Source organism: Diabrotica virgifera, chromosome 10 (genome assembly GCF_917563875.1).
Source record: "Diabrotica virgifera virgifera chromosome 10, PGI_DIABVI_V3a".
NCBI lineage: Eukaryota > Metazoa > Arthropoda > Insecta > Coleoptera > Chrysomelidae > Diabrotica > Diabrotica virgifera.
In genome coordinates, this window is record NC_065452.1 from 55,023,601 (window position 1) to 55,031,525 (window position 7,925).

The following is a 7,925-nucleotide window of genomic DNA, read 5'->3' on the forward strand; positions in this document are numbered from 1 at the left end:
ATGCCTTGAATTAGGCGTATTTTTTTCCAGAGATCAGTAGGATTGGTATTTTCGTTAATAGAAAATACATAGTTTCTCCAGGAAGATTTTTTACTTTGTTTTATAATGAACCGTGACTTGGCTCTAGCTTTTTTTTAATGTTGTGAGATTTTCGAGGTTGTTATTTTTTCGATAATTTTTTAGTGCCACCTTATGTTGGTCTACAGAGCTTTGGCATGAGGTATTCCACCAAGGAACTCTTTTTTGTTTATGTGACATAGTACTTTTGCCAATGTGCAAATTGGCAGCTGAAAGTATGATGTCTGTAATTAATGATATGTTATTATCAATATTATCTGATAGTATGAGAGAAGGAAAGGCGATATCTGGTTGGGATGTATAAATTGTCCAGTCATCATTTTTAAGTCGCCAGTAGCTTCTGGGCAGAGTTTGTTCAGTATTGGGAATATTAGATGATAGGAGAATAGAATAATGATTGCTATCATAAAGGTCATCAGAGACTTTCCAAGTTAGTAAAGGTGCAGATTTGGGATCACTAAAGCTAAGATCTATCGAAGAAAACGTCCCAGAGGAAAAATTTAAGTGTGTATTAGAACCTGTATTTAATATTCAAGAGCCTCTACTGTACAGTTAATTACGTTCCCGATAGTTTTACCTTTATTTGACGTATGATTGACGGTGAAGGAAGCTGATAAATAAGGTCTAGAAGGAATTATAAACATATAAAAAAAGAAAAATGTTATCTGAAAATAATATGAAACAAAATGGAGATGCAGTCCATTATACCTACACTGTTTAATATAAACTTTCAGACTCAATTTTTCTGCTTCGACATTTTTAATCATCCTGGTTTGTACATGCTTTTTACATTTCATATACCAATTAGATCTAGGATAAAGCAGGCCAGGCCCGATTTTAGAAGGATGTCCAAGCTATGTATTATGTAACAGAGACCTAAAATTGGCATTGAGGATCCGCCTACTTCACTGCTACGTTTTCTTGGTCTTACTTTATGGTTTCGAGTCATGGACTGTGAATAAAATAGATGTAAATCGCCTGGAGGCTTTCGAAATGTAGTGCTATAGAAGAATTTTAAGCTGATTCACTCTTAACCAGTGCACACCGTATAGCACGTTCAAGTTTTGCACCAGAATATGTCAATTGGGATATTAACGACTGGACTAATATTCTTTTCACTGATAAGTCAAGATTTGCACTTTGTGGATCCAACTAACACTTTGGACTGTCGGATCCACAAAGTACAATTCTTGACTCGCCAAAAAAAGAATATTAGCCCGGTCGTTATCGTTAATATCCCAATCAACATGTTCTGGTGCAAAACTTAAACGTGCTATACGGTGTGCCCTCGTTAACACTGGAGCAGTAGCTGGCATTATGTCTCTGTTTTTAACTGAATTGGCACTTATTCGATCACTACGGGCCGTAGAAATATCATTTCGAAGTTTTCTAGCTGTAACATGATGTGTGCGCAACGCAGTCTGCAGATGTAAACAACTGCGGGGTTCGTGCACCTGGGACGTCGAGGAACTGGCCTTCTTGTGTATCCTCAACTTTCTCTATATCTTCTTAAATTTCTTAAAACGCTGTATTGGTGTATTTCGATAACATCAGCAAGATATTGCTGCGATCGTCCATCTCCAATTAAACCTACAATTTGGACTGCTTGTACTGACGTTATATTACTCATTTTTTGTAAGAACGCACCTCCTCATTGAAAACTCAAGCAGGCATAGTGCACAGATTATATCCTCGAACACAAATGTCCAAAATAAATATTCTCCTTTAACAGCGCTTTGTTTACTGTTCTTTTCTTTTTCGACAAAAACACGGTTAAACTTTCAACTTGAAATGTTATGGGTTTGTAGGCACCTAAAGAAGACGATAGACGAGTATTATAACATTCTGATAAAAATTAAAAATGATTTTTCAACATTTTCTCTGTTTCAAAAATTATGCAATACTTTTTGTGATTAGTGTATATGTACATATACAGCTGCGGTCACCGAATGGTTTAAACCGTCATTTTGATATTGTAATACTGTAAAATCGCATTGTCGTTCGGATACGCTAAATGTCAAACTACTTGTCAAAAATTTCGCGAGTATTGAAAAATAAAATAAATATTATTCCTAGTCCAAAATGGCTAGAATGCATTTGAATGACGCACAAAAAAAACAAGGGCAATTCCCGAAGTCAATTATTTTAACTCCATTTTATTCAAAAAACGTCTTTCTATAATTTCCAACTTATTACATTTTGTAGAATAGATTTACTTGTTTTGATTTTTGATTTTACTCAACCTATTCTGGCTCCGCCACTGGTAATTAACATCATTGACGTAAAAGGTACGTTTAAACGAGGAAAAAATCTAAAACTCGGCTACTTGATAAGGGTGTAAACTATTCAGTCGCCGCAGCTGTACAAACAGTCATTATGCCAACGTAAAACCCATATTGTAACGTGATTAAATTTAATTAAATGGATGACATACATACTGACATTTAAAGGTCTTATTGAAAGATAAAATTCATTGCCCTCTCAAATTACTTTTTTTGTTCGACCCCTCAATATGTCATTTAAAAACCACGTCGGTATCTCGTGTCTGTGCCTACATTATGTATGCTTCTTCTTCTTAACGTGCCCTATCAAGTCCCCTTGACGTTGGCGATTAACATGGCAAAACTGTCTCTGTCTCGAGCTGTTTAAAAAGTTGCTCTGCTTTCTTTATTCCTGTCCACTCTCTGATATTCTTCAACCAAGAGGCCTGTTTTCTACCAATTCTTCTGCGTCCATCGATTTTACCCAGCGTAATAAGTTGAAGTATATTACATCAGTCTCCCCTTACTACTTGTCCAAAATAGGCCAAGCAGCTTGTAACGGTTTGACGTTACGAAATCAGTTGTGAACTCTTTAATTATTTTCATAATTATTTTCTCTTAACCTAATAATTAAATTCTCTAGTTTTCTCGTAAAGGACTACTTACGTGACCTCACACTTCGGCGTCTACGGAACATACTTGTTGAATCGTTCCTTGACGTTTAATTCGTGTTCCATGAGAGTTTGACGTTCTCCTCTTTGAACGAGAGAGGAATGTTCGGCACTTGGCTGTTGGCTGTCTCGACGAATGGCGGGTTGATAATTTCAACTAAATTACTTATATTTAATATCTCCAGTTTAATTTTAAAGTGAAAAGTAGTTATTACCAATTGTTGTTTTGGAAAAAGGAGAGAAGTGTAAAACACAAATGGAATCTGAATAAGAATCAGCCGGTAAAATTTTTATTTTTTAAATAATTTTTTTAGTTAACCTTGGGATGTTTTTTGTTATGGAACATTTATTTGATATATTAGGTTCATTGTTAAACTTCTTAGTCAACTCATTATTTGGATTTTATGTAGATTATTACATGTTGATTGAATATTCATTCAAGGAAAATTATACATTAATAGATTTTTTGGTTAGACATAACCAAACATATGCAATTCTCAATTAATATTGGAAATACTTATCATTTCTCTGTAGGTTTTAAATTTATTGAACATCCAATATTTTTATAAATTCAATATATTTTTACAAATCGCTCATTAAATGCAACAACGTCATATCTCAAAAAATCGAATTTTTGAGTTATGTGGTTTAACAGAAAGTAAATTGTATAAAGTTTACTTTGTTAGATCGATATATCTGTAACTTAACAATTAACTGAGAGATGGCGCCAAACGATTGTAGTATTTCCGCGACGAGGTCTAAATTTTTACCGCAAGAGTGTTTTATTTCAGTTGTGGTTTGTCAGTTGAAGTGGCACGTGCTTACGCTTTTGTTTAAAAACGTGTTATTGTGTTTTATGAGGATATTTCACTAAAGGTAAGATCTTTTATTTGATAATATTTTATTTCAATAACGCATTATTTAGAATTAGTACTTTTTTCGCCAAAAAATGATAAACGTTTAGGTTTTAATAATTAAAAATATGACGCTATTGTTCTGAAAAAAATATTTGTTTGGTGTATTATTTTTTCTTAAGACTTTATTACAAAGAATTTAATATTTTTTTTGCTGGAGGTGTCTGAGTTTTTGTAAACAATATGACTTTATTGTTACAAAATATTATTTAAAAATTTAAAAGGAATAATATTTATTTAAGGTTAGGTCAATCTTTAAACACAACTTTTTTCTCCATTTGGGATTGCAACCAATTGATTACATTAAATTTTACTAATTTTTAAATTTAAAACCAAAAATAATTGCATATTATGTTTATTTGTCTAATACGTTTTATTTGATCTAATTTAAAAAATATACTATTTTAGGCTTTCAACGTAATAATGTCCTAAATTTCGCTTAAAAAAGATTCAGCAGCTTTTAAAGCAGCAGCAATCTACCAATGAGGATGCATCGACCGAACAGTATATGTCTGACTACACAGTTTCTGTTTTTGAATGTGAAAATGGTACCCCAAAGAATATGCTCGACAATGATGAACAACAAAACAAACAAGAATATGAAACAAACGTTTCAGAGATGGACAATGAGTTTTTTTTGTAAAAAATCAAGAATCTTCAAGTACACTAGGTAAGTATTTTTTCAGTGGCTGTTCCAGCTTTTGGAAAAATGTGAGGGGGCGCGGCGTTGCGGTTTAGAAATATTGGTGCTACAAGGAAAAATATTTTTATAAAAAAATTAGTTCTGAAACATTAAAATAAAAAAAAATATAGTTTGCCTACGTATTTTATGTTATAATATGGAAAAAAACAGTATAAGATTTAATGGTGTATTTTATTTGACACCTAGTCACTCCCATATAAAATTAAAAAATGCAAAAAAATTTAAAAATGGTATGATTTTGGAAGTTAATAGTGTTTGAAGATAATTATTTTTTACAGGTGATAAGAATATAGCTGTTCCTGGAGTTTCTAAGTCAACAAGTTCTTCATCATCTTCAAGCAGCTGTTGTAGTAGGTGTTCTAGTAGGTCTTCCAGTAGTAGTAGCTCTTCTTCGTCCTCTGAAGATTGTGAAGACATAATTAACGATCATAACTATGTACCAAAGAGTGATGAAGAATCAGAAGAGTGTGATAAAGAAAACCACGACGACGGTAATAATGAGCCTAATCAAACCTTATCAGCAAACCAAGACATTCCTATTCTTGTTACACCCCCAAAGAAAGGCAAGAAACGTCAACGGAATACTAAAAACTGGAAGAGAAATCTTACAAAAAAAAATGAGAAGTTGTGGTGAAGCCTACCAAACTCATTCAAAAAACAAAAAGATGAGACAAAAAAGACAAGTAAGGTATCCGTGCAAAGATTGTAAACTCAAGTGTCCATCTAAATTTACCGAAAAGGAGGGAATACAGATTTTTTTAAGCTATTGGTCACTCGGTGAATTTCAAAAACAGAGAGAGTATATTAACAAACTGTTGGTACCAGTTGTACCCCAATATCGGTATATTCGTGTCGGAGGTACAAGAAAACCCAGAGACAAAAACAACGCATACTATTTTGTAAAAGAAGGTAAGTAGATTCGAGTTTGCAAAGTATTTTTTGCAAATACTTTGGACATACCTGATCGCATAATAAGAACTGTGCAAGAAAAACGGAATAAAGTTTTAGAGGTCCTCCTTGATTCGGACAAATGTGGAAGACACGGAAACCAGAAATCGCTAAATCCAGAAATTCGGGAAGATATTAGACAGCACATAACATCAATCCCAAGAATTGAAAGTTATTACTCGCGCCAATACATCCCGAATATTTATTGATGGTAGCCGCTCATTGGCAGATATTCATAGAGACTATATTGAAATCTGTAAACAAAGAAATAGACCTTTTGCAAGTTACGCAATTTTCCATGAAGTTTTTGTCAAAGAATTTAATATTTCTTTCTTTACACCCAAGAAAGACCTTTGCGAAACATGCGTATTTTCATTAAAATATCTAAGCCAAAATATTTTATTAATGTTTCTTGAACTGTATTTTTATTTGTAGTTTTCTTATTTTGTAACTTCTTGTTTTTAACAAGTTGACATATTAAAATTATTTGCCAAAAACTGTGTTTAAATAATGACAAGATCATCATATTTCAATTTGTACCTCTTTTACAAATGCATTTAAGTGACAATAACGTCACAAAATGGAACATTTTTTAATAATTTGATCTTATTAACCCTTAAAATTAAAAAACTCTTTTTTTTTCAATTGATTCTTAGACAAAACAATCACATTGTCTAATGGTTTTAAGCATTTTTTTTTCAATAAATTAAAAATTTTTTTAGCAGCATCCAAAACTTAAAATTGAATTTTCTCGAAAGTAAGTTTTTTGAGATATGACATTGTTGCATTTAATGAGCGAAATATCATATTCTCTCAGATAAATCATATTCAAATTTCAAATTCAATGTCATTATTTGTTCATATCTTCACACCCAAAATAGTTCAAGGTTACCTGAGATTAGTTTTTGCTCCATTTAATGGTCGCTTTTTCTGTATTATTTCTTCTAAAAAGGTTTTTCTCATCTACTTATTTCTTCTTCTCTTTATTTTTTGCTCACCGGTTTATATGAGAAATAAAACGAAGGATATGTTTTTAGCCATTTGGAAGAAATATACGAATGCATACCCTTTAAACATCTCGAGAAGCTCTGAGAGAGCCACAGCCAAGTCAATCAGGGAATATGTCAATTTGGGAACAAGCTATGAGGCGTTCCAGTCCCATTTTCTGTCATCTTTCCACCTGCACCTACGGATAGAACAGGTTAGCACTCTCCGTGTGCTCATTTATTGGATTGCAGCATCGAACTTTATCTTGAAGTCGTTCGATGAAAGTATTTGTTTGGGAATCAGTTGGTGATATTATTAACTATTGTGTCTTTATCTCATACGTTTTGGTTTAATGCACTGTTTATTAATTTTTTTTCAGATTTAGCTTACCTTTTTATATAACATATTTGTATATTATGGTATTAAGTTCCCAAACTCATGTATAATTTTGCGGTACTGTACGTTGAGCTCTGCCTAATTGCCCAAAAGGTATCACTTTTTATATTTTATTGTTTATTTAGGTCGATTTCATGGCATTATATAAATTTAGGTTTTATTAGTTGCTTGTTTCCCTAATATTTTGTGTTATTTAACTTATCTTCATTCATTCGGTCAATTCAAGTAGGTTGTATACTATATTTCTTCGCATCAATTTCATTCATTAGTTTTGATTAATTCATTATATTGCTTTCCTCTTTGTCAGGCTTGTGCTTATTTATTTATTTATATTAGTCTCATGTGAGTTGTACCCTATATGTAAGTAAGAGGTATATCATTTTGTAACGTACATATAACAGGACTGTTGTTATATTGTATGTCCTGTTTGTATAACTTTGTCATTTTAAAGTCACATTATATTCAATTTGATTTAACTCAGAGATTGTTAAAAATCTGGTAGTTAATTTTAATAAATGTTTATTTATTTTGCATACCATTTATTCTTATTTCCTTTATATTTACATTTACTCATATATTTATTATATTTAATATTTGACAGCAGTGTAAGATACCTGGGAGAGTGATCGAAGATCATTTTCTTGGCGCCCATGATTTGTTAGTTTTATTTAATTGGTTCTTCTTTAGCACTTATTCATCTCTATACATTTTCAGTACATCATTCTTATCATAATATTTACCTTTTCTAGTCATCATCATTATCTACTTTGAGCTACCGTCTTCGACAGGCATGCAAATGAGCCATATCCATCCTTGAGTGTCAAGTTGTCGTTCTCTTGCATCTCTTGCTAGCCATTCCATTCCGTTTGCCTCCGTCTCTTCATACTTCTACTTCTATCCCTCTTAGTTCCCCTTTCCTCAACTTCACCATCTCATCATTATTCCCCCCATACAAGTACTACTGCAA

General features: G+C 32.4%; 1 long non-coding RNA gene across 1 annotated transcript; it reads left to right on the forward strand.

Moving 5' to 3' along the window:
* Positions 1-3,788: 3,788 nt before the first annotated feature.
* Positions 3,789-6,072, forward strand: LOC126893455 (uncharacterized). The gene is made up of 3 exons (XR_007701184.1): positions 3,789-3,886; positions 4,333-4,594; positions 4,906-6,072. It is a non-coding gene; the product is annotated as an uncharacterized LOC126893455 (long non-coding RNA).
* Positions 6,073-7,925: the final 1,853 nt, after the last annotated feature.